At 39.2% G+C, this 28,000-nt stretch overlaps 1 non-coding gene across 1 annotated transcript; it reads right to left on the bottom strand.

The window, feature by feature from the left end:
* Positions 1-24,010: 24,010 nt before the first annotated feature.
* LOC115873582 lies at positions 24,011-24,174 on the bottom strand. The gene has a single exon (XR_004048481.1). It is a non-coding gene; the product is annotated as a U1 spliceosomal RNA (small nuclear RNA).
* Positions 24,175-28,000: the final 3,826 nt, after the last annotated feature.

Genomic DNA, 28,000 nt, shown 5'->3' on the forward strand with positions numbered 1-28,000 from the left:
CTGTTTGCTGTGACTAAACTGTGGAATGTTACAATATCTGTAAAAGCTCCCAATAATATGATAAAAATAAAATTTGACGAAGGTACCATTTCTTTGCCATCAGATCATGAAATTTCTAAAATTTAACAATATACTGTGTTCCTGAGACTGTGATACTTGGTCAAACTTTAATGATGGTAATGCAAAATATACAATCCTTGGGAGGGAATCTGGGTAATATCGACCAAAACTATTCCTACATATCTCAATTAAATTAATCCTGATTTCTAGGGATGGTACAAGATGAAGCATCATTTCATCATGTGACAGACAACTACCATAATTTACTGACTGTGAATGCAAACAGATCGCCCAGTCTTCCTACCTTAGTCACTAACATTCCTTGGAGAGTGTGTGGTTACAGATCTCACTCCCTGTTACTCTTAGAGGAAGGGCACCAACATGACTCCAGCCTCTACAGTGTCAGTGACAACAAAAGGGGCTGCCTCCACAAAGATGAGGATGCTAAATTAGTAGCCTCACTAGGGAAGATACCACACGGCAGCCTGTTCGTCCCTGCAGTTATTTGCCATCACCACCACAAGTTCCCCCATGCTTCCCCTCAGCCCGTAGAGGGATTCAGCCAGTTCACATCGGTTCAGTAGAAATGGATAGCTAATTTTTTCTCGAGTATAACAAACTGGTTGTTACAATGGCACTTGCAATCAATGTTCTCGCTAAGGTGGGCAGCTGTGTAGCTGCACAATGTAAAAATCACAACTTCCTATTCCCTTTTTAAATGTGCATCTTTGCCACAGCATACTGTGAGCGACTTTAGTAATGTTCATTCCATCCAAAGGTATAAAAAGTTGACCAAAATATGACTACAGTATTTATGTGTTCATTTCAATAAATTCATTATACTTTTGATAAAAACATTACATTTTCATTTGCTTGTGTTTATTTCAGTGAACACGCATATAATATAAAGAGAAAAACTGCAAAACAACCAGCAGGTAATCTGCTGTCATTCATTTCAGCTGTGTCATATGTGCCAAATTCCCATGGGATATGATGAGTGAATTAAGTAATTCCTAACGGTGTTCAAAGAGCTAAAAATATTGTCAGAGAAGAGAAGCCTCCTAGCTGTTTCTAATATATCAAACCCAATGTCAAATCCTATTTAACAAATGGTGCTGGAAGAACTGAATATCTCTCTGCAGAAAAATGAAGCAAGACCCTTACCTCACTCCATGCACAAGAATAAACTCAAGGTGGATCATAGACCTCTAGGTAGAACTTCAAACTATTTGGATAATTAACAAGAAAATAGGGACAGACATATGAACCATGGTGCAGGGAATACAGAGGCTAACAAAAATAGGAAACGAAACACACACAGAGGAAGCTAAAATATACAACTGGGGCATACTGAAGATAAATCAGCTGTATACATAGAAAGACTTCACCAAGGGACTAATAAGAGAACCCACAGATTGGGAAAAGATATTTAGCAATGACATATCAGACAAAGGGCTTATTACTAAAATCTACAAAACTCTACAAGCCTACAACCAGGAGAAAAAGCATTGCCCACTGAGGAGGTGGTCAAAAGACCTGAACAGAAGATTCACAAGTGAGGAGACAGGAAGGGCCAGTAAACATATAAGAAAATGTTTCCGATCATTAGCCACCTGGAAAATGAAAATTAAAACAATGCTGAGATACCATCTAACACCCTCAAAGATAGCCCAATTCAAAAAATCAGAAGCAACACATGTTGAAGGGGTTGTGGAGAGATGGGCACTCTCATCCACTGATGGTGGTCTTGTAGATACATACAGCCACTATGGAAAGCAATTTGGCGATACCTAAAATAAATGGAAATTGAGTTACCTTACAACCCAGCAATTCCTCTACTAGGCATATACCCAGAACAATTAAGAAACAGACCACGACCAGACATCTGTGCTCCAATGTTCATTGCAGTGCAGTTCACAATCGCAAAGAATTAGAAACAACCTAAATATCCATCAATAGACACATGAATTAAAAAATGTCCAGTAGATACACACAATGGAGGATTATGCATCCCTAAAAAGCAGCGATGAAAACATGAAGCATATAGTTTTATGGAATGAGTTGGAGGAAATTATGTTGACTGAAGTTAGCTAAGCACAAAAGGACATGCACAACATGAGCCCACTGAGATAAGGTCAGAGCAGTACCACAGGTAGAGAGGAAAATGAACATAGCACATAGCTTCTGGTCAAAGGACCAAGTACTCTGCCAGGGGTCAGACCAAACCCAAGGATGCAAAGGGCCTCAATAATAAAAATGAAGAAAGAGTACTCGGCCGGAAAGACATCTCATCCTCCTTTCTCATGCTTCTAAGGCCCACAGAGAGAAGAGGAAAAAGTTGGCAATGGGGGAACAGGGTACTAATCCACCCACAGGCAGGGTATTGTTTATGTCTCCACAGGAAAGGGGGAGAGAGAACAGGCCTCACTCCAGTGCACCAACCCTCGATGAGTGTGGACCTGTATAAAACAGCCCATTAGCAGAGAGGACTGCAGGGCCAGCCTCACCTCGAGTTATGGCATACCCTCACCAGATGGCAGCGATTCTGAGGGCAGTACTGAAGATGAAGTCCAGGGAGAGAGATCCATCTGTCCCACCCACATGTGAACACACTAAGAGGGAGGGAGGGAGAGAAAGAGAGAGAGAAAATACCTCATCCCAGCGCACTAAGCCCTGAGGACAACATTCCTGCCCACAGCAAGCTTGATGAGAGGACTATAGAGAAGGCCTTAGTTCAAAACATGATGTCTCCTCCCTAGACCCCAGGCATGGAGAGGACAGCACTGAAGCTACAGTGTGGGGAAGGCGGCCGGTCTGACCTCTCCACAGGGCAGCAAACCAAGAGGGGGATGCAACAGAACAACAATGGGAACAGCCAGGAAGCCCCTGAGGAAGCCCCAAAAGTAGACTTCTGACTCTGGCACAGCGCTTGGCACCTTGTCTGGACTAGTTGGGGGATATTCACAAAGGTCAGTAGTTAGACCTGGAACTATTTCTATATCTATTTTTAATTTATTATTACTTTTTCATATCTATCTACATAAGATGGACAGGTTAAGCAATTCCAAAAAGACAGCAAGCAATGGGGTCGATGGTCCAGGAGTGGAGTGGTGGTGGGGATTAGGGGGTGGCATGTATGGGAAAGGAGGAGATGAAGGGAGTGGTGAGCCAATTACCTCAGGGACAGGGGAATAGCAAGGGATCTAAAATTCACAGTGAGGAGGGTATAGTGTCCCTGGGGATGTTTGATCTATTGTAATGTATCAGAGAGGAATTACTGAGAGACAAATGAGGGGTAAGCATGATAGTCAGGCAAGAGGAAAGAAAAAAAGAAATAGAAGAAACAAATAGGAAGTAAAAATTATAAATATAGGCATAAATATAGATATGTATATATGTAAAGCTATAAATATATAAAGATAGGTGTATTTATCTAAGTATGTATCTACAAGTAAATATAACAGGGAGAAGACAGGCTTTGGGCCTCAAATTAAATCCTTAGTCTAAGAACAGTTTGTTCTAATAATGTGACAATGTAGGATATTCATCTTCCCAACATGATCAATGAAGACAAATGGATGCAAAAGCAAATGTGGTGAAGAAAGCTAATGGTGCCTGGCTATTAAAAGATACAGTGTCTGGGGTCTTAAAGGCTTGAAGTCAAACAAGCAGCCATCTAGCAAGGAGCAAGGGAGGGGGTGGAAGAAGCATGGAAGAAGCATGCCAGCCTGCCTGATCATGAGTTGTTGACTGGAAAAGAAATCAGAAGTTCAAAAACAAGCAGTCAAACTGACTTGAAGGAACCTAGGCAAAGTGGAGAGAAATCCCATCTGTAAGATAATTGGACAGTCCCTCAGAGAAGGACCACACAGAAGGGATGATGTAGAGCAGATGAAACAACTATCCTCTAGTTCTTTAAACTTTCTTTCTCCCACTATTATGGCCCTAGTTTTACCTCACTAATCTTGCTAGTCCTGCGTATGCACATGGGTACAACCACGATCTTTTGATGCACAAAACTGATAGATTATCCCCTCAGAAACAGTAAGGAGAGTATTGACTTCCTGTTGATACTGGAAGAGAGGGCGGGAAAGAGGGGTGGGGGGGAACAGATAGCAATGAGAAAGGATACATGTGATGGTGTAAGTTAAGGCAAAAATAGTAATAATAATATTAATATATAATATACTGAGGGTTCAGGGAGGTGGGAGGGAGGGGATAAAGGGGAGCTGATATAAAGGAGTTCAAGAACAAAAAAAATGTATTGAAAATGAGGGCAACAATTGTGCATTGATGCTCGATCTAATGGAACTACAGATTGTAATAATAGCTGTAAGAACTCCTAATAAAATGTTTTTAAAAAAACACACAATGTCTATTGTCTAATTGGCCTACCTCTATAGGAATGGGATCCTACTCCTTCAGTGAAAAGATGGTTAAGGATATAGTACAGACCATGATGCTCAGATAAAAGCAAAGAACATTTCAAGTGAGGAGACCAATCAAGAAGTAATATGGAAATAAATAAGTTTTAATATTTTGTCAGGTGTCATTTAATATTTTTTCATTAATATTTTAAAACTCATGTCAATCTAGTTTTGTGTACTTCTTTTATTGCTCTTATTTAAGTATTAACTGCATGGAATAATATACCGCTTTTCACTATATCATTTTATTGTTATACATTAGAACTCCGGACCTCGGCGCTAATCATTTCTAGAAGGAGCATTGAGACACAATGCAGTTGAGTTCCAAATCAATTTTTCCCAAAAGAAATGACTGAAAATCAATTAATACTTCTCAACCACCAAGTTTTTACAATAACCCTGCCTTTTTATACAAAACATTACACAGAAATTTCAAAATAAATAAGTTCAGAGTTAAATAATATAATTTAAATAGGAAACACAGCATTAAAAAGTTCTTAACAACTCTAGTTTGGCCCATACCTGGAGATTGATGAGGATCAGGATCTGTGCACACGGAGGTCGAGAGGCGGTGTGGAGAGAGAGTCATTGTTTGGAAGGGGAATCTCCTTCCATTAAATCAACTGGTAGCTGCTTTTCAGGAGTTTTTCCTTCCTTTGCCTTTTTTCATTAGGACCTGGCTGGCTTTCTCTTTAAAAACAAACAAACAAACAAACAAAACCCCCTGTCTAAGGTGGTCTGCTGTTGGCATCTGATTTCATTAACTGTTTTCTAAAAGGGTTTACTAAATTATCTTCAGCAGTATCAATAACAGGTCACTAGTTGCTTATCATGATGATTCTTTTCAAAAACCTCTTTTTAATTACCCCTGTTTTTTATCTAAGAACACCATAAAAAGCCACAAAAACTAAGAAAATCATAGCAAAACACTTGGCGCACAGCCGCAAACGGTTTAAACAAGGCGTACTAACAACTAACGCCCAGTGACGGAAACAGGCACTGCTTTTGTTGACAGAAATCACCTGTGTTGGGTCAGATTCCGTTGTTTTGGTCGTGCTCCAATGCAAAATGTTCTTGATATTTCACATCAAAATCTGATGATGTCCAATACTGATGCCGCCGAATACCGGGGTTCTACTCTTCTGGAAACTGTCATTCGGGAAGGGAACTAGTTAAATTATGTGACTCCTACTGCCTCTACCAGTCAGCACGTGGGCTGACTCTGGAGCCGGGGCAGCTATGGGTAGGAGGCTGGTGAAAGAGGAGAGCTCACTGATGAAATCCCATCTTTGGGGGGCGAGGCAGAAAGAGGATTCTGTCACCACACTGAGCACCTCAGACTGGTGACCCCGCTGCCAGCGCCGCTGTGAGTTCACACAGCCAGCCTTTCAGTTGGTTATCAGGTGAGTGTGTCGGTGCTTCATTTACACTTGCTTGTGCCTCCGGGGTTCCTTATGAACGGAGGAAATATTAACAAAGTGGAATACAAAGCATAGACAGGTAAACTTGGCAGCCTCTAAAATGTACCAAATTCTCAATCTGTGTCACAGGCGCAGGCAGACCAAGAGGGGAGTCAGAGATATGGTGAGAAAGGAGAGAAGGCTTCACTTGAGCCCCACTCATCCATTTCGATTTGTTTCTCTCGTGCAAAAACTGCAGGCTGCTAGCATTAATCTCCCAGTCTTTATTGCTCATGTGCTTAAATACAGGCTACCCTGTATAAGATATGAGTTCTAGAATTACCAGTCCGAACTAAACAAGTTGTGTCATTCAGAAGCAGATTTTTAAACTATAATGAATATGTATTCCATATCCATGCAAACCCCTTACTGTATCTTCCTTTTAAAAATTTACTTAATGTCAACTCATTTTTAAAAATGATACTGAGAATTTCATATAAAATTTCACATTAAATAGTGTGTTTTATGCAAGTGGCATCCCTCTTCTAGTCCAAGGATTCTATCCTAACCGCCCCTTATCTTTCAGGAAAATGGAGCACCACCAGGGAATGATCGGTCAATCCATTTTCCTGTTCATACTGATACAATATTTGTCATTTCCCCTCTCCTGTCTGCCAACAAGCTTTTAGTTTCCTGAATTCCCTCAACGCACTCCAGGTGCTTGGAGCTTTGCTTTCTCTTCCACAGATCAGGTTTATTTACAATGATTCCAAATGTGACAAAAAGCAAACAAACAATTATCCACATGGTCCAGACGTTGCTCCTCTTGTCGCTCAGATGAAAGCAACCTGACAACGCTGCTCAGTCCCTGTGCCCTGGCTCTCTCCCCAGGCTCAATGGAGAGCCCCAGAACTGCACTGGGAAGCTGCCAGGCTAACTGATGAGCCCTAATTGCAGGAGTTCAGCTCCCTGCCAGCAATGATGCAGGCATAGTTAACTTAGATGCATTCATTCTGTGCGTGCCGCAATGCCACTTTTACTATTGCTGCATAAAATTCTAGCCAAGATCTCAGAAACAATGTTCCTTCAGTGAGGGAAGTATAAATAATTTTCCTAATTGCAACAATTCTCCCCCCGCCCCCTCCCCACCTGGGGCTGGCCTGAAATAAAATTGTGGAAAGGTGCCTCTATTTTAGCCCTTTGCTACTTCAGCACTGTTTCTCTCTGCCATACTTTGACATCCTCCTTACTCCTGACCTGTGGCCAGGGATTTCAAATAGATGTTTATCTAGTGGGCTAACTTTTGTTGAAATCAATTCTCTAGAAAACTCAAAAAAAAAAACCAAACAAAATCTCCTAGCAATCCTATAGGACAGGGTAGAGCTGCCCCTCTGGGCTCCCGAGCCTGGGACTCTTTAGAAGAGTAGGAAGCCCTGCTTTTCTCGAAGTGGCTCATGACTGGGAAATGCCTAGCTTTCAGGCTGAAGTGCCATGCATACCCACCCCACCCCCAGTGCTCCGACTCTGGGAAGAGCTGCAAACATGTAGCTGGAGGTTCTTTAGTGGGTCTTCTTGGAAAAGTGCAAAGGTCAATTTATGTTAGCTGCGGCATGTAGCATGTCTAGTTGATAAACTTTTCAGTCTCTTCTCATCCACTTGCTAGAAGAGATTCTCCACAAGTGGCCCCATTTCAGCTAAATTCCTCACACATGGACAATACATAATATGATAAACAAAGAGAATGAACTTGTCAAGAATTTTATTTTACTTGGGTCCACAGTCCACTGCTTGTGGAAGCAGTCCAGACATCAAAGGACACATTGCATTGGGCTAATCCGCTGTGCAATAGCTTTTTAAAATGTTAAAGGGGAAGATGTCATTTTGAGGGTCAATTACCTCACGTCACGTGGAAGCTGAACAGTGAATAAAAAGCATCAGGGAGACTCAGTGCATTTGAATGAGAAGTTGATTTTCTAAAGGGCAAACCCTCCACCTAATCCACACAAAAAAAGACTAAACATGTATTTTGTCAGGGGGTACGGGCTTGGGAATACATTGAAGACAGTTCGGTTGGGCTGTCTAGAGCAGTGATTCTCAACCTTCCTAATGCCGCAACCCTGTAATGCAGTTCCTCATGTTGTGGTGACCCCCATCCATAGAATTATTTCCGTTGCTATTCCATAACTGTAATTTTGCTACTGTTATGAATCAGGCAACCCCTGAGAAAGGGTAATTTGATCCTCAAAGGGGTTGTGACCCACAGGTTGAGAACCACTGGTCTAGAGAAACAAATTCAGTGACACTAAATTATGAATAAAAAAGAGAATTAAAAGAAGTAATTATGAAGAAGGCAACCCAGCCCAGTCCAACTCAAGACCTCAGTTCCTGAGCTACTCCACCAGTCCCTCCTCAGATGCGTGTAGCCAGACGCATGTAGCCACACGCTGCGAGGCGGAATGCAGGACGACCACAGGCCAGCATGTGCAGAGTTACGCGGATCCAAGGTCAGTGGAAACGTGGCAGGGCTCCTACAGCGTTCAGGGTCAGCGGCACAGTCCCAGCAAGCAGGAGGGCAAAGGAGCTGAGAGAGGGAGGGTCCTCAGTTCCCAGTTTATCAGAGGGCCATGCCCTCAAGGAGGCACAATCAGGCTGGGACATGAAAGATGGATTCCACCCCTACACTTTCATAAAACTTCAAGTTGACATGAAAGTATTTAACCATGACAGATGACTAGAGAATATAACAGCAAATTGTTAATGGTGATTTCCTTCTGGTTATAAGATAATGAAAGATTTTATCTTCTTCTTCTTACCTTTTCATATTTTACTCTTTTATAATGAACAGTATTCATTTTATGATTGGAACCAATGTTGGTTTTGAAAGATAAAAGCAAATATCAGGAAAGAGGCTGAGAAAGAACATTATCCTCTTAAAAAAGAAAAGGTGTGTTGCAACATGGATAAACCTTGAGAACATTATACTGAATGCAGTGAGCCAGACACAAAGGGATAAATAGCATATGATTCCATTTCTATAAACTCTCTGAAGTAGGTCAATGCATAGACATAAAAGTTTATTAATGCTCACAAGGGGCTATTCATAGAGGGGAACAGGGAGTTATTACTCAAGAGGTACTGATTTTATCTTTGAGGTGATAAATTTATTTGGGAACAGTGACAATGTTTAAATATAATGAATGTAATTGTTGTTACAGAATCACACTTAAAAACAGTTAATATTGCAAAATCAATTTATATTTATATTTTACCACAATTATGTTTTAAAAATTAAGTAGAAGAATACTCAGAAACTACACAGCTGCCATAATTAACAAGCCTTGAAACAAAATGGGGATGGTGCCAGACCTTACATCTATTTATCAAAATTAAGGAATATTGGTCCTGAAAAAAAGACCTTAAAATTACATGTTTTCCAACCTGAACTGAAGTGAAATTACTTGGTATTCCTCTTCCATCCAGAGTCTTTATAACTCCTGCCAAATGACCGATGGGAGCATGCAAATTAGTTGTCTTCCAGTAACACAAAGGATTGGTCAGTTTTGCTATTCCATTGGATATAAAGTGAGTCATATCAGAAAGATGAGTGGAGAACTGCAGGACCACCAAGAAATAAAACCTGCAAGAGGAGTTAATCTAAGATGCTTGTGTAGAGAAGTGGCAGAGGCAGCAGCAGAGGACCCAGAGGTCACAACACTAAGACCATGAAACAGAGCAACAGATTGCTGGTCCAGTGAATGAGCATAACTATATGCCTTTGAGAAGGAGCATCCCTTATAGATTGGGGTGCCCTTTGGACATTTCAGTGCTAAAAGCACTTTGTAACACTTTCCCAGGCAGGGCAGAGACCAAAGTGCCACGTGGCTGTGGCTGAGGACCAGAAAGGAACATGCCTGACAATGAGTGAAAAGAGGCATTGTGGGCAAAATAACTGTATTTTAACAATTCTGATCTTGATGCCTAACCAGTTAGCTTACCTTATAAACCTCATAACCACGGGAAAACCAACAACAAGGAGTATTGAAAGTGCACGGAGTGCCAGAGAAATAAGCAAATCTTTCTGGGAAGAAATAAAGCCAGAATGCTGCTTAGAAGGGAAGATGACTAGACTGAGCCTCACATACGTTGGACTATTAACAGAAGAGACCAGTTTCTGGGTAAGAACATCATGTAGGATAAATTTTAGGGTCAGCAAAAAAAGAAGACCCTCAACATGTTAGATTGACACAATGGCAGCCAAGCATTATGAAGATTGTGAGGATGGCACAAAACCAGGCATTATTTAGCTCTGTTATGCATAGGCTCTCTATGAATATGAACTGACTTAATAGTACCAAACAACAAAATGTTCACATAAAGAATTCTCAGACAGTGATGGTCTAATAGACAGAGTGTATTGGTTTGCTAAAATCTACATCAGATTACTTCTAACGCCCTTTTCTATACTGCAGAGGCTTAAACCCACATGCCAATGCTGAATAATAGCAACTCTGTGTAGCGTTAACCAAAGCTGTTAATATTTATGAGAGCAGATAGCCCGATCCAACTGCTGGGGAGTGGCTGCTGGATTTGAACTGCTGACCTTGCGATTAGCAGTCAAATACTTACCTGACCCAGACACCTGGATTTAGAAAGGTAAAAAGTATATTTGTCAGGCTCAGTTGCAAAGAAGGTTCTAGATGTTACTAGGTCCTACTAATTAGGTTCAGTATTATAAAACCTGATGTATTAGTCTGGGTACTTTAGAGAAACAAATCCACAGAATCATGTATAAGAGAGTTTTATATAAAGGTTAATTGTGCATCAAGAAAACATCCCAACCAACTGCTGCACAAGCCAAGTCCAAATTAACCCATAATGTCCAACACCAATCCACAAAGTCCTCCTCCATCCCACAAAACAGACACAATAATGCCAACTGCAGGAGGAAAGCCGAGTCAGGGAATGTGTAAGCATCTCAGCGCTGGCAGGGGTCTCTACACGGGTGCTCCAGCACCCAGGGCTGCATTGGGGTAGGTCTATGTGGCTTCTCCTCAGGGATGTCTTGCAAGAAATGAGCCTTGCCAGCTGAAGCAGGGAACTGGTAAGGCAGCTGCACCCTGGTCTGACCATCAGAAAGCAAGAGACACAAGAGCTAGAAATGCGAGGCTCACCAAGCCATTTCTCCCTCCACCCTTCAAATAACCCCTGATGTGTTGATCAGCCAGATTGGCACAATAAACTAACTACCTCACCTGATTTCAGAACTGAGTGATGAGAAAGTAATACAGATTTCAAAAAGGCTATGGCTCCTTTTTTATTTTTAGTTTAGTTTATTTATTTATGTTTTAATAGTTTTATTAGGGGCTCATACAACTCTTATCATAACCCATATATACGTTAATTGTGTAAAGAATATTTGTACATTCATTGCTCTTAATCAAACAAATTGAAATAAGCAATTTTCACACTTTGGGCATCCCCTTAGACTACAACTTTTTACTAAATATGTGACCATATAATTGGCTGTCTTCAAGTAGAAAAACTGGTTTTTGCTATTTGCAAATGAAACCTGACTGATATTGATAAAAGCACAATGAAGCATTCTGATAACAAGGTCATGAAATATAGAGAGAGGGAATCAAACTTTTGGAATTGTAATCTTATCCTTTGACTAGGTATATCCACAGAATTACTGTTCCTTTTACAATTCCAACATTCACAACATCTGTCTTTCAGGGCTCAGTTCAAATTTGATCTTCTCTATAAATTCTGCACAGCCTCCTACTCTTATCTACTGTTATCATTATGCAAAAGTATACTCTCCATAGTCAAATAGCCTTTTATTTAGGGTATGTTTACCATTTAATCACCTATACTGCTAAACTTAGGTCCTTGATACGGTGTAGAATCCTCAACAGCTGAGCAAGTAGGTTGTCTGTTGCCTATGCCTATATCTAAGCTCCTACGCACACATGCACAGATTCGAGTACAGAGACTATAATTATCTATACCCTCAAAAAGTGTTAGTTTGAGTCTTTCAGCACAATTCAACATCTGTTTGACCTAAATGAAAATGTGTACTAAGTTGCTCTTTGAATAGCCTATTAAAAATTAAAATGCAAACATCAAACTTGTAGGAAAGTACACTTTTGGTTTACATGGAGATAATATATTTTAATTTTGATTTGTATTGGCTCATGGGTAGAAGGGATCCTCAGAGGAAAGAAGGGTAAATGAACTATTCTCCAGTCTTTTGAATTAAGTTCACTCTGGCCCTGGGGCCATTGTGGTTACATGTTGGGCTGCAAACCGAAAGGTGGGCAGTTTGGAAGTTTCAGCTACTAACTAGGAGAAAGATGTGGCTTCCCACTCCAATAGAGACATGCTCTCAGAAACCCACAGGCGCCCGTCTACACTGACTTACACAGAGTCCTGGTGACTTGGTGTCTACACACTGGACAGGACGGCAGTTGGAAAGCACCAGCCTTTCTGAGGGAGAGAGGTGGTGCTTTCTACTGCAGTCACAGTGACAGGCTTGAAAACTCACAGAGGCCGTTCTCTGTCGTATCGAATCACGAGCCAGCATCGACGTGATGGCAGGACAGTTCTTTCTGGTTTTGATCATTGTACTGATTCTTAGACTGTGTCCTTTCATTGTTGTTTCTATATTTCTCTGTCCGTTTGTCATACTGTGGTGACCTCATAAAATTTTAAAAGATTGCATGATAGACTTTTGAAAGATGAGCAAATTCTTCAGAGCAAATACCCCTTTTTAAAAACAAAAAAAGCCAACTGTACACGGGGAATTCTCTGGATAAAATACACCATATAACATTTACAACATCTTTGAGAAGAGGCAATGAGGAAGCTCAATTTCAGCAGAGGCCCACTGTGAGAAAGTGAGAAAAAGTTCATGAGAACCACACTATGACCTTGAAATATAACCAAAATATGACCACATGAATTTCAAGTATAGTCTCAAATTTAACTCACCGAGCACTAATGACAGAGAACCTGATGAGCACTGGGATGGCATCAAGAGCTTCGTTCATGAAGAAATGAAAGGTCATTAAAAAGGAAGGAAAAAGTAAGATGAAAGTGGAGAGGGAAGAGAATGAAATGTGCTCGTAATTGTCGAATAGCTAAGGCAAATGGAAGGAGTAATGAAATCAAAGAGCTGATCAGAAAATGTCAAAGGGTAGTTCAAAACAACAAAGCAAAATATTGTAATGAAATATGTGAAGGTTTAGAGTTAAAAAACCAAAAAGGAAGAACATACTCAACTTAATCTCAAACTGAAAGAACTCAAGAAAAAATAGAAGACTAGAGTTGCAGTGTTGGAAATTTACCTGAGCAAAATATTGAATGATGCAGGAAGCATCAAAAGAAGATGGAACAAATATAGAGTCACAGTATTGAAAAGAACTGGATATTCAAGCAGTTCAAGAGACCGAGGGTGCTGAAGGAAGAAATTCAAGCTGCCCTAAAAGTGTTAGAGAAAAACAAGGCTTAAGGAGTTGATGAAATACCAATTTAAATATTTCAGCAAGCTGAGGAAGCTCACATTTATGCCCAGACATTTGGAAGACAAGTTAGTTGGCCAGATGACTGGAAGAGACCCAAAATTCTATGTATTCCAAATATAAGTGAACTGATAGAATGGGCAAGTTATAGGACAATATCATTGATAACTCATTCAAGAACCAGTTTGCTAAAGATCGTCAACATTTGCAGCAGTTCATTAACAGAGAGTTGCCAGGATATCCTTGTTCTTGTCAGATGGATCCTGACTGAAAATTGAGGACAACTAAAAGACGTTTACTGTGTTTTATCTGCTACCCCAAGGTATTTGACTATGTGCATCATAACAGGCTTGAATAGCCTTAGAAAGAATGCGAATTCCAGAATATTTACTTGTGCTCATGTGGAACATGAACATGGATCAAGACACAGTTATGTGACAGAACAAAGGAATACTTCATGTTTTAAGATCATTAAAGGTGTGCATTTTGAGTTATATCCTCTCACCATACTTATTCAGTCTGTATGCTGAGCAAATAATCAGAGGTCAGTTAGATGAAAAAAGTTTGAGTCTGCAACAGCTTTGGAGACAGTCTTATTAACAACCCACAATAGATGACACAAACTTGCTTTTAACTCAGTGTATGATAAAGGGAGAAAAGATTGACGTTGTCAAGGATTTTTGTCTTGCTTGGATCCAAAAGCAATGTGCATGAAAGCAGCAGAGAAGAGATCAAATGACACAATGCATTCGATCAATCTGCTGTGCAAGATCTCTTTAAAGGGTTGAACAGCAATGCTGTGATTTTGAGGACTGAAGTGCCCCTGACCTGAGCCATATTATTTTAAATTGCTTCATATGAATATGAAAGTTGGACACTGAATAAGGAAGACAGAAGAAGAATTGATGCACTTGAATTATGGTGCTGGCAAAAAATATTGAAACTGCACGAACAGCCAAAAGAACAAGCAACCTTTTTTGGAAGAAGTACAACTGGGATGTTCCTTAGAAGCAATGATGGGGAGACTTCGTTTGACTTAGTAAAGCAGAGGAGCAGTGAAAAAGCAGAGGGCTTTTGGCAGAAGGGATTGACAGTGCTACAACCACGGACTCGGATAGCGCAACAGCTGTGAGGATGGTACGAGATTGGACAGCCTTTTGTTCCTGCACCTAACCAAAATAAATAAATAAAATAAACAAAAACGTTTGTGCTATGCTACTATCCAAAAAAGGTTGACAGTGTGCATTTCCTCATTGACAGTTGAAAGGAAGATCTGACAATCTGCTTGCATATAATTGGAACCTCAGGAAAACGCTATAGAGCACTAATGTACTCTATCACATATGGGATCACTGTAAATCAAAATTGACTCCAAGGCAAAGAGTTTTGTTTTATATATTTAATTTTTATATATATTTATATTTTTTATATATGTTTTATATATTTAATCTTTATTCAGTACAAAGCTGTGATCATCGATTCAAGCACCACACTAGTCTGCCTGGTTTGAAATCTCATCAGTACCATTCAGTATCATTGGGTGATCTCAGAGAAAAGGATCTAAATTGCATCATATGTATGTGAAAGTTGGGACACTGACTAAGGAAGACCGGTGAAGAATTGGTACATTCAGACTGTAGTGCTGGAAAAGACTACTGAAAGTTTCATGGGCTGCCAAGAGGACAAAACAATCTATCTTGGAAGAATTAAGGCCAGCATGCCCCTTAGAAACAAGGGTGGCAAGACCTCCTCTTACATATTTTGGACATGTTGTCAAAAGAGTCGAGTCCCTGGCAAAGAACACGATGCTTAGTAAAGTAGAGGGGCAGTGAAAGCAAGGACGTTTCTCCAAAAGATGGCTTGACACAGTGGTTATAGCAATGAGCTCAAGGATGAGCCCCAGGAGCACGACCAGGCATGCTCCCTTGTGTTGTGCATTGGGTCGCTTGAGTTGGAACGGACTTGATGACAGCTAAATACAACCATTCTGTGTTTCAGGGTATTGGCCTGTAAAATGTAAATAGTGACATCAAAAGGGTAATTCAACAGTATCGCCATGAGAGTCCTAGTTCATACAAGTTTATTTTTAGAACTGTTTGAATATGTCTGTGATCAGTGCTTGGCTGAAGACAAGTTATCATAGTAATACATGTGAGCACTCCCCCTACCCTCCACCCCCCAAAATCCAGTCAAAAGAGTGGCTTCCAAAGTGCTCTGTTGGGGCAGAAAAATTTAACACTGAAAGCTCAGTTCAGACATTATGGCCTTTTTTTTTTTTTTTCGTTTTCAAAAGTATTCTATTGATATATTTGTGCTAAAGGTCAAGGGACTATCACAAGAGATTATGCAAAATAAATTCAAAACTACATTAGTGAGAAAAAGACCAGGCGAGTACTGATGCTATTCTTTTTCTCCTCTCCAGAATGGCAAAGTTCTTTGGTGCCATTGAATTGGTTCTAACTAATAGTTGGCTGAAACATGGCAATTGGTATTCTTTCAAGCACTTGAGTCTTGTTTTTGGCCAATACCTTACGTGCAGCTTGAACTTCTTCCTTGTGTGTTACCTCTTGAAATGGTGTATCATCGACATTTTATTTTTGTTGCAGTGACTTTTTGTATTCTTTTCATCTTGTTTTAATAAGTTCTCCAACATTCAGTATTTTGCCTATGGAATCTTGCAATTTTACAACTCCTGGCTTGAATGATCTTTGAGTTCTTTCCGTTTCAGATATGCTGGGTGTGTCCTTTTTTGGTTTGATAACTCTTGGCATCTGCACATCTCATTATAAACATTTAGTTTGTCTTCTTGATTTTCCCTTCGAAATTTTTTAAGTTTATTTATTCTTTGACTTCATCATTTCTTCATGGGAATACACCTGCTCATTTTTCAATATTAGCAAAAGCTGCCCTTGGGGGATTTTCTTAAGAATCCTTACCCTGCAACCTTGACTTTGCCCCTTCAGACATTTTTCTTGTTCCCCCAAACCAATAAATATCTACATGAAATACATGTCTTGCTTTTGAAAAACCAGCAATTTGAAAAAGCTGACAATTTAATGTGCTATAAAGCAACAAATGGAGTATCTGGAAGGAATAGTTTAAGAAATAAAAATACTATCTCTATAAATGTATAGACCTTTATGGAGGATATGCTGAGAATGATTGCTTGTATTTGTATATGCTTGTTTTAAAAGGGCTCTGCAATTTTTACAGTAATACATTTTGACTTTCTTTCATACATATTGCAAAAACCAGAATAGGTCATATCTCTAGAAGAATATCAGTCAGTATTATTTATCTAATGATGCTTCCCCTTTCACAAAAATGAATGTATCAAGTTCTATTTATATATTTTACCAAGTGCAAGATACAAGTTTTTTATCTGTCAGACTACAAATAATAATGAGGTAGATTGTTGACTACCTAGTGTTGATAACTCCTTTCCTATACATTGAAACAAGCAAGAGAAGAATTTATGGGCACATTTATCAAGCCAAGTTACTCGAGAGATCTTTTCACTGGATATTTTCTTGATTAAATGTCTTTGGAGAAGGTATCTGCAAACTCATGACATTAAATAAAATATAATTTCCTGTACAGTGTCTGGCCCATAAGTATGTCTGTTGATTGAACAAATGAATAAACATTAGTCAACAAGTGAATGAGATTTTTTAAAGGCAATTTCTGTGAACTACATTCCAGAAATTCCTGTGAGATACAAGCACACACCTCTAAGGGTTTCCTTATAGAGTTGAAATTAGAATTCATTGGGAAAAACGTAAACGAATGGATGTTGACTACATTTAAATTACATACCATATATTGAGCATCTGAAATAGAAAAAGTGTTATAAATTTGAAAGTGTTCCAAGTACTTCTATAGGATCTCAAATATTTCTCCCCAATCCAAGTCTATAGGTTAGCTAAGGGACACCTTTCCTTGATGTTGCGGTATTTATTTTACCCAGCTCTAAGACACAATGGTAACTCCATTCACATCAATCAAGTGGATCGCTCAATTCATACTACTGGCTTCGTGCAGAGCCAGATTTGCCAGTTTAGGAATTTGCTACTTAGGAATACTAATAGAGTATTTATATTATACGCAAGAGAGAGGTTAAATATAGAGTCTGTTTGAGACTTGACACAGGACAGGCCACACTTTCAGAGGAAACCACTGAGTGAAAACTCATCCATTCTGAGAAGCAGAATACCAGATCTTGTTCCTTTGCAAACTCTTTGTGCAAGTGAATGACCACTGGTTGTCTAGAAAGCTCACTGAGCTGCTTCTCAGCTAAGGGCCATTTGTGTGTGCTTTTCCAATTGGCAATTCAAAAGGTCAGTGAAAGATTGGATCAACTTAAACTTTAAAGCAGCAAGATTGCAGTGGCTTCTTTGTGTCTGCCTTTATTATTATCTCAGTGGTTGAAAATGCCCCTCTGTGGTCACCTGCCCTTAGAAGGATGAGCGGAATAATGCAGTCTTAAATTTCAGATCTTGCTTTAAGTCCATCCTGCTGTGATTCTTTTTCCTCTGTGGGGGAGAGGGGGACTTTACGTGATGACTTTGGGGCATTGCCTAACAGTGTTGGGCTGCTGTTTTTGATGTTAAAATAGACCTCATTCTTGCTACTAGGTAGGTTTATTCAATGGAGTTCTAGCACCATCTTGCTCTTAATAATTTACATCACCAATAAAATTGTAAGGACTTCAGGTTTGTAAACCAATTAAAAAACAACCTGAATCTGCAAAGTTGAGTGAAACATTTAGGACAATATGTCTTTGGGGTTTGAGGTAGTACTTTTGTTTCTTTTCGTTTGTTCCTTTCCTTTAAATTAATGTCAATGAGTTATTTTATCTTATTTGGTACAATTAGATCAATTCAAGTGGCCTGCTTTGTGCATAATATCTTATTTCATTTTGTATGAGAATTGTATGATAGAGGAGCATGTATGAACAGAAAAGCCTTTATGTTGAGGATATGTCTGGAAATCACAACTCGTGATCAGGTGCACTGCCCATGAGGTTCAGGGTCATCCTGCAATCTCTAGGGGAATTTTAGCTGGAAAATATGAGCAAGTCCCGTCCTATGTGGTGTTTACCCCTGAAGCTTGTTTGTCACTCGGCTTGCACGTGATTTTATTTGTTCTTGCTGAAAAATCAGGGATAGAAGTAGAATCCTGCACTAAATCTGTAATATGAAGTTAGGAAGAAAGAAAAAAGTTCCTTTTTTCATTTTAATTACTTCTTTACATGCATTTACAGTAATTAGACATCAGATTTAGCAGCTAGAGCAATTACTGTATGTCATTTCAGAGAATTACAATATAAACATACAGTAAATACTCAATAATCCATGACAAGCTACTTAAAAAGTAATAAGGAAATTTAATTTAAAATGTGGGAGCTGAGCTGCAGGATGTACTTCTGAATGAAATGCCCCCAATTACAAAGGAGGGACTGCAGCTTTAAGAACTGACCACCATTAATTACTGCCCTTCACAGTATGGCTCACTGGCCTTCTCCCTTCAAAATTAACATTAACAATACATGAGAAATAGCTTCTTATGAAACAAAATAATCTCTCCTCAACATTTTTTTCTCATCCACTTTGCTCCCATCTTTTGCTCTCTCCCTCTCACAGCATATCTATGTAGAAACTCTCCCTATTTCTATACGGATTGGTCAAGTGGAGGGACAGTGAGGGAAAGGAGGACTCTCAAGGACATGGATTGACATCCTGGCTGCAACAATGGGTGCAAGCATTGGAACAACTGTGCGGCTGGCATAGGACCAGGCAGTGTTTTCTTCTGTTATGCACAAGGTCATTATGGGATAGAACCAACCAGACAGTACCTAACAACAATGTACTTACTTACTACCCACCCCACCACAATGTAAACTCATGTAACACTTAATATGATAGCACAAAAGTTCAATTTATATGAACAGGATAATGATACTCTTTGACTTTCACTTTAAAGATCCTACCCACAATGCACTGAGGTATGAAGAATTGGAAACTTTGAACTTGTTGACTCTGAGTTAAAATCTCAGCCCAACAGATTAATTACTTTGTCAATTTCCTCAAATTTAATCTGTTAATGTTTCCGTGTCTCAGGTTTATCGATGAAACAGAGGTATAATCATTTATTCTAGAACTGTTGTGAAAGTCAGTGACATAATATGAGAAAAACGTCTGATGTGGATTGGTCATTGAGTGAATGCGGACTGGTCATTGAGTAACTATGTTGCTATTCACTATTCCTATATTTTTAAAATTCATTTAATAGGTTAAAATATTTAATGTTTCATATTTTGAAATCTTTAGAAATATAACAGATATGTATCAAGTTTTTTGTAATATATATATTCAATATTTGCATAAATGTTGAAATTTCAATGTTCCTTCAAATAATAACTGTGGTCACCATCTTGAATTCACTGTGGCTTTATAAATTCCTGTCCTAATTCTCCTTAAACAATCTTGCACGGTTGGAGATACCTTTTTCTTTCCCTGTTCCAGCCTGGCCTTCTTATTCAGTGTTGGATAATGAGGAAAGCGTAGCTGAGATAGACAAGCTGACTTGAGAGAATGGTCTGCATTTACCGATGATGATGATGATGCTTGTGGCCATCAGGTCGACTCTGCCTGATGATCATCCATGGATGCCACAATAGCACCACGTGATGGGAGGTTCTCAGTTACCATGTTTCTTCAGAAACAGATCATAGGACCTTTCTCGTTAGACAACTTGGACGAACGGAAACTGCCAACCTTTCAGTTCACAGCCTAGCCTTTTATCTGACCTCCAAGGGACATCCTACCAATCACAGATGTCTACTTTTTGAAGCTACCAGCCATCTGTCAGTTTGTCATAGTGTGGTGGCTTGTGTGATATGACAATACTGGGACCTATGCCTTTAAAATGTCAGAAACTGAGAGAGTCCTTTACGATGGGCAAGAGTCAGCTAAACTTTCAGATTAAGGAAACTAGGAAGAAAACCCTGGTGACCGGCTCCTGAAAATCAGCCTGTGAAATCCTGATGGGTCTCAACCAAACACTGTCCAACTCAGTGGTTCTCAACACATCCCCCCAAAGACATCTATTTGAAGAAAGCCATCATGTTCATGAAAGACAGAGTCCCTGAGGGCACAGAGACCCTCCATAAGATGAATTGGCACAATAGCCACCACCAAGGATTCAAGAATGCTGGTGATCGCTGGAACGGCAGAGGAAAGACCATGTTTCCTTCGGTTCAGCTCTGACCAAAGAAGAAATGATGCATTAGATATAATTTACAAAATCCATTCAACCAAATCCTATTGAGACTCTTGTTGTTGTTGTTGGCTGCCATTTAATTGGTTCTGACCCATAGCAACCCTATGCACAATTGAACAAAACACTTCCCTCTCCTCTACCCTCCTTACAAGTGTTCCCATGCTGGAGCACATGGTTACAGCCTTGGTTTCAATCCATCTCATTGAGGCTCTTCAACTTTTTTGAGAGCCTATGACTGCAGTTTTCTGCTTTTAAAATATCGGTTACTGTAATCCTGGTAAATGCTGATTATAAATACTTATTTATATTTAGAAGTTTCAGAAATCCTGTTATCAAGTTACTAACACCATTATAAAACTGACAAATTTAGCTTGGTGAAATTAAGACATTTTCTGGGTTGGACAAAGCTGGATTGTCTGTCCTTACCTCCTCACATCTCTTCTGCTCTGCTCCCTATGGAACTGCTCAGGCGTTTTGGACCACGCTTTTGAACTGTGAAGCTATTACATGTAAATTAGAATTAGGCTTCGTGGTAGATTTATTAATATAAATACCCAATTCTGTTACAATTGGAAAAATTATCCAAGAGAAAGAAATACTAGTAATCTTAGTCTGTGGTGTATCAATAAAACAAGAAAATTACTCTTATTCTTGTTAACTGCCACTAGCTCCCAACCCATAGCAACTTAATGCACAATGTAACTAACCATTGTCTGATCTTATTCTATCACCAGGATTAACTGTGGTTCAGGCCATTATGAATCAGAGTTTTCAGTGGCTGAATTTTCAGAAGTAGATCATCAGTCCTTTCTTTCCAGTCTATCTTGGTGTGGACATTTTGATGAAACCTAGCCGGTGTCAGAGCAACATGCAAGCATCCACTGACAGACAGGTGTGCACACTGCTCCCTTCTTGGTCTTATGTCTTACTATGTATGGCAGCATCTCCACTTTACCAGGGAGTACTCAGCAAGCTAACAAAGCCACGACCAATACTGAATGGCATTCTCTTTCAGCAGAGTGAGACCGGTTCATAAATGTACCTTGAACCCAATTCTACTATGCCAGAGCACTCACCAGTTGCCTGTGACCCAGGACTTGATTGCACCTGACTCCTGTTGTCTGAATAATTCTAGGTCCATGAAACATGGCCAGTGTGTATACACTGTTTTTGCTGAAAGTTCCTAATACGTCACCTTTTGTGGTCTCATTAATTCAAAATTGACCCACGAACGCAGGAAGTGGTCACAATTATAGCAGAAAGAAGATAGAGCCAAAAGCCTCTTCACTCGCTTCTCTAGGGAGTTGATATAGAAGCACCATCTACAACCCAGTGTTAGGCTGGGGTTCTGTTAAGTTACACGTGTACTGAGTAATGGATTTTCCAACATCTCCCCTAGGACACTACTTCGGAATCCAATTCTTTCTGTCAGAACACTTTTCGCCCACATTCTCTCAGGATTCATCCCCCTCTCCGTGTTAGCGTTCCATCTCATTATTTGTGGGTCTGGCCTGTCTGCCAGGGTAAGTAATCACGATCTCCTTCAGTTGCTCTGCCTGTTGCACTGGCACAGCCTCATGTTATTGTTCATTTTATCTTGTGTTTTCAAGGCTGGTGACTTTATTTCAGTTTTGTAGTAACTCAAGTCTGCCAATCTCTTAATTTGCATATTTCCCATATGTCTATAAAAGATGTGTAAATTTGAGAATCACACGATTTGGGCTTAGAAATAAAGACTTGGAAATAAAACAATTGTAGTCTTTAATTTATGGGGGAAGTGATGAGCATTATGAATTTTTTTTAATGAAAAGAATAAATAGGCTCGTCTTTACAATTTTCAAATGCAAAACAGACTTCAACCACTACAGGTATACTCTCTCTTAGAAGGAGTACAGAGAAAAGCCTATTCTTCCAGGGAAGATTTGGAAATACTTTTTAGGCTTACTGGGTCTTGTGGAGATTTATGATTACAACAAACCTGGGAAATAATTGTTGTTACAAAATGCTTTCAAAATGTTTATTTTGTGCCAAGGAGCTTGGCTGATTCAGAATTAAATAAAAAAGAGCCTTTGTGTCTCTGAGGTTGAGCGGTTCATTGTTTTCATTTGGCAACGCGTAATGAGGTTCCGCCTATGTGGTCTCCATCTCTGTGGCCCCAGTCTTGATGGACACCATGTCCGGTTATATTGTATCAGCAGACATGCTGGCACTTGGACTGTATCCAAGAGGAGCAGAAGTACTTTTTAACTACCATGGGACACCCAGTGCAACATTTCAGTAGAACCTTAGCATGTAGGTAAAGCTGTTGCCTTTTAAAGAAAAAGTATTAATTTTATTATCGACACTGAATTACATAGAGAGGACTTACCTGCATTCTTTCTCCTTGTTACTTTTTCTAATAGATGTGACATTTTATATATTACAATAGTCAAATGCATATTTCTCAAAAGAGAAAATTTTCTTATTGCATTTGGGTGAGTAGTCATTTAGATCAGTTAGTGGATCTCATTATGCAGGTTCACATAAATGCCTAAGAATGCTAATGTGGCATGGTAGCAAACTATATCCTAATATTAGGTGTAACTCTACTCAAATTAAATTGAATGAAGCACATGGGAAAATCAAGGATGATTCTTTGGTCTGTCTCATGATGTGTGTACTTATTATCTTGTATGTTTCCTCCTGTCCTCCTCCATCCTTCCCTTCACAGAACAGATTATGATTTGAATAAAAACTAGATTTTTAAGAATTATATGTAAGTGCTCAGATATGTCGCTGTTTTATCCTGCAGTCACTAAAATAGCATATCAGACAGCCGCATCTGGCTGTCAAAACTCCCTCACCCTCACTGGCATTGAGTTGAGGCCGACTCTAGCAACCCTATAGGACAAGGTAGAACCGCCTTCCTGGGGTTCAGAGCCTGTCACTCTTTACAAGAACTGAAAGCCTCGTCTCTCTCCCTCAGAAGCACTGGTGGTTTTTTAACTGCTAACCTCGAGGTTAGCAGCTCAATGCATCACCACTACACCACCAAAAGAGGTCATTCTATCTCCTATCAAGCTGAAGCTTGTCTTAAATCCAACACAAAGACAAACATTTTATAATAAATTTATCAAAGAACAGTTCTTACCCATCTTTAGTCATATTTCCTCATGTACCAAAACTGATCAAATTACTTTTAATAATGACTGGATCAGGACTGTGATAAATGGAAAATAATTTCAAAGTATAGGACGGTAAGTGGTGAAAATGTGGTAATTTAATTAATATCCATGGATACCTTTGAATTTTTCAAATTCCCTAATTTTTTTTCTTAGATCAGGGGAGAGCACGAATGCAGTCCCCTGCTACTACAAATTATGCAGTTGAGTCTCCCACATTTGGGGAAATCATAGGGGTCAGCACATCCAGAGTGCAATGGATAAGCCTCGCCCTGGGAAAACCACCTCTGTGATCATGATACCTCCCCTGCCAGGTAAGTATAAATTCCCTAATTTTTTATTGAAAAAATATACAGCATAAACTTGAGAGGACTGTGCGATTATATTAAGAATCAGGACCACATTAATTGGTGAGGTGGAATTTTTTAGAAAAAATTTTCTAAAAATCCATGTAAGCTTACATAATGATATAAATAAAGTGAAAGACCTTGAGGATAAATGTAAGGGTAAAGGAAATTCAAATATAAAGATATGCTTAAAAAGTTCTCAGATTATTTTTCTTAATGGATAGGCTAATGTTGAAATGATCTTATTATCACTACAGAAAGGGATTTCCAAATAAATGGAGGCAACTTTCACATTTCATTACTAAAGTTATATATAATATATAAGTTATATATAATATATAAGTTATATATAATATATACATATGTGGATAGATAGATAGATAATTTCTGGTTCCACTTTCCCATGGGAATCATTTTAGACATACAAAGAAATAAAATACAGCATGGCTTAGTGGAGATATGAAGCATTTTATCACTCTATCTTGACTCTTTCAAGGAAAGAAAACAGCAAAACAAAGGAACAAAAATAACCTGGAATTTAAAATTTGAATGACATTAGAATTATACTAATTTAGACAGTTTTTCTAAAGGTGAAAGATAAGAAAAGTGTCCTAATTCTTAAACTGCCTTCATGGGTCACAATGTATTAAAGGTTTGCACCAGTCTTACTCCTGTAGGTGTAAAATAGAGAAAGAGGGCTGACTAACATGACTAATCCCAGCTTGTTTTAGGATGGGTTTTCTAAATAAGCAAAAGTAGTGACACTTATCTGTGTAGCTATAGAGAGACTATTAACTCAAGAAAATTGTTCACACAGTTGTAGAGTCAGGTCAGCCCTAATTCAGGCAAATTCCAAGTCCATGGGTCAGTTGTTAAGCTGGAGTCTTTTCCTGGCTTGTGTAGCTGCATGGGACTGAGGAACCTGGGGACAGCAAGAAGACTGCATGCTGATGCATGCAAAGGTGGGTGGAGCCAACGTTGGCAGTTCAGATGGCAGGCTTCTGACAGCTCTTAGGGTTGACAGGCAACACAATATGCCACCGGTTGAAGACCAAAGGATCCACCCACAGCAAATAAGCAAAACAAGCATTTCCACAGTATCCTTATACTGGAAGGAGACCTACTTTGGAGGAAATTTCCTTTTATTTTAAGTAAAGGTTTTGTATTCCACCCTCAATTAATCCATTAAGGAAGCTTAACAACTGATGGGCTTTTATTACATTGTGTCGTGGCAGATTACTAGGTCTTAATTACTAAACCACTGATAACCCTGATCCAACCAAGATAGTACAAAACCTCAATTATTAAACAGCTTACATTTTTTTTGAAAAAGCAAAAAAAGAAAAAAAGAAAGGGAGAGGGACAGGGCAGAAGAGAGAAGGTAAAGTGGAGAAGGTAACGGAGAAGCAGCAGCTGCTCATTGTGAGTTACCATGAAATCTGTTCTGACTCCTAGTGACCCTACGCAACACAAAAGGAAACACTGCACCGTCGTGCACCCTCCTGACCACCGTTCCTGTGCCAAGGCCCCTTATTGCAGCAATGATGCCAATCTGTCAGGATGAGGCCTTCCTCTTTTCACTGCCTCTTCACTTTACCAAGCACGATGTCCTTCTCCAGGGACTGATCGCGCCTGACAGCATGCCCAAAGTATATAGGACCAAGTTCTACCATCCTTGCCTCTAAGGAGCACTCTGGCCTTATTTCTTCTGAGACAAATAGGTTTGTCCTTTGAACAATTCATGATACTTTCAATATTCTTCTTCAGCACCACAATTAAAATATATAAATTCTTCAACTTTCACAGTCATATGAAATTGAAAATACCATGAATTGAAAATGGCATGGCTTGAGTCAGGCACACCTTAAAGTATTAAAATGTCATCTTTGCTTTTCAATAATTTAAAGAGGTCTGCAGCAGATATGCCTAATGCAACTTGTTTGTTGGTTTTTTTATCTCTTGACTTCTGCTTCTACGAGCATTGGTTGTGGATATAAGCAATATAAAATTCTTGACAACTTCAACCTCTTCTGCGTTTATCATGATGGTATCTATGGGTCTAGTTGTGATCATTTTGGTCGTCTTCACATTGATTTATAATCCATGCAGAAAGCTGAAAACTTTGGTCTTCAGCAGCAAGTGCTTCAAGTCTTCCTCACTGTTAGTAAGCAAGGCTGGGTCATTTTCATACTGCAAGTTGTTAATTCATCTTCCACTGATCCTGATGCCACATTCTTCTTCATATCATCCAGTTTCTGTGATGAATTCTTCAGCGTGCATGTTGGACAAGTATGGTGAGGGGATATAAGCCTGAGGTACGCCTTTTCTGAGTTGACACCATGTGGCAGTCCCGTGTTCTAGTCACACAACAGTATTTTGATCCATGTATAAGTTCCTCATGAACACAATGAAGTATTATGGAATTCCCATTCTTAAGGTTATCTATTGTTTACTACAATCTAGACAGTCGAATGCCTTTGCATAGTTATTACAAATCAGCACCTTTCTGCTGTTCTCTGCTTTGAGCTAAGATCCATCTGATGTCAGAAATAAAATTCTTTGTTCCAAAATCTGTTCTGAATATGGCCTGAACTTCTGGTAGGTTTCTGTCAATGTACTGTTGCAACCATTGTTGGATGATCTTCAACAGCAGTTTTCTTGCGTGTGTTATCAATGTACTGTTCTCTACTTTGAGCATTCTGTTGAGTCATCTTTGTTTGGGATGGGCACATACAAGGATCTCTTCCAGTCAGTTGGCCTAGAGGCGTTTTTCCAGTTTTCCTGGCATAGACTAGTGAGTGCTTCCAGTATTTCATCAGCTTGTTAAAGCATTTCAGTTGGTATCCCAACAATTGCTAGATCCTTGTTTGGGGCTAATACATACAGTGCAGTGCTAAATTCTTCAGTCAGCGTTATTGGTTATTGCTTATATGGTACCTCATGAAATAGTAGACAGTTGGCTAATTATTTTTGGTACAGTGACTTTATGAATTCCTTCCATCTTCTCTTGATGCTTCCTGTATTCACTCAACGTTTTGCCCATAGAATCTTCAAAATTGTGATATAAGGCTTGATATTTTTCTTGAGTTCTTTCAGTTTCAGATATGCTGAGTGTATTCTTGCCTTTGGGTTTTCTTTTTTATTGTTATTATAATTTTATTGGGGGAATCTTACAAGTCTTGTTACAAGCCATACATCAATTGTATCAGACATATTAGTACATACATTGCCATTGCTCTTTTCTAAACATTTACTTTCTAATGAGCCCTTGGGAGCAGCTCCTCTCTCCCTCCCCTTTTGATTTTCTGATTCTATTTCTAATGTCTTCATAAGCAGCAGAGAGTTCCAGGAATGTGGCATAAAATAATGCAGTTTAAGAAAATGTTTCTGTTCTACAGGAATACTTAGTAATCTGTGATCAGATACAAATAATATGAATTCATTTTTAATTCGAATGAGGTTATAAACATCAAGGGTCTATAGCAAATGTGTTTTCTACAATCTTTGACTTTTCTTTCAAACAAGTATACGTATATATGCATATCATAGTTACATAATCTCGTGTCAATTTGGGACTTGAAAGGATTAAGAATGCAGGGGTGACTTTAAGTCTTTAAGACCCCAGATGCTATATCTTTTGGTAGCCAGGCACCATCAGCTTTCTTCACCACCTTTGCTTATGTTCACATTTTTCTTTAGCAATTGTGTCGGGAAGGTGTGCATCCTGGAATGCCAATTTAATAAAATAATGTGTTCTTGCAATGAGTTAGTGCTTGAGTGGAGGCCCAATGTCCATCTGCT

This window comes from Echinops telfairi, unplaced genomic scaffold, assembly GCF_000313985.2.
Source record: "Echinops telfairi isolate 266 unplaced genomic scaffold, ASM31398v2 ScPeMD7_7469;HRSCAF=8507_0, whole genome shotgun sequence".
NCBI classification, from domain to species: domain Eukaryota; kingdom Metazoa; phylum Chordata; class Mammalia; order Afrosoricida; family Tenrecidae; genus Echinops; species Echinops telfairi.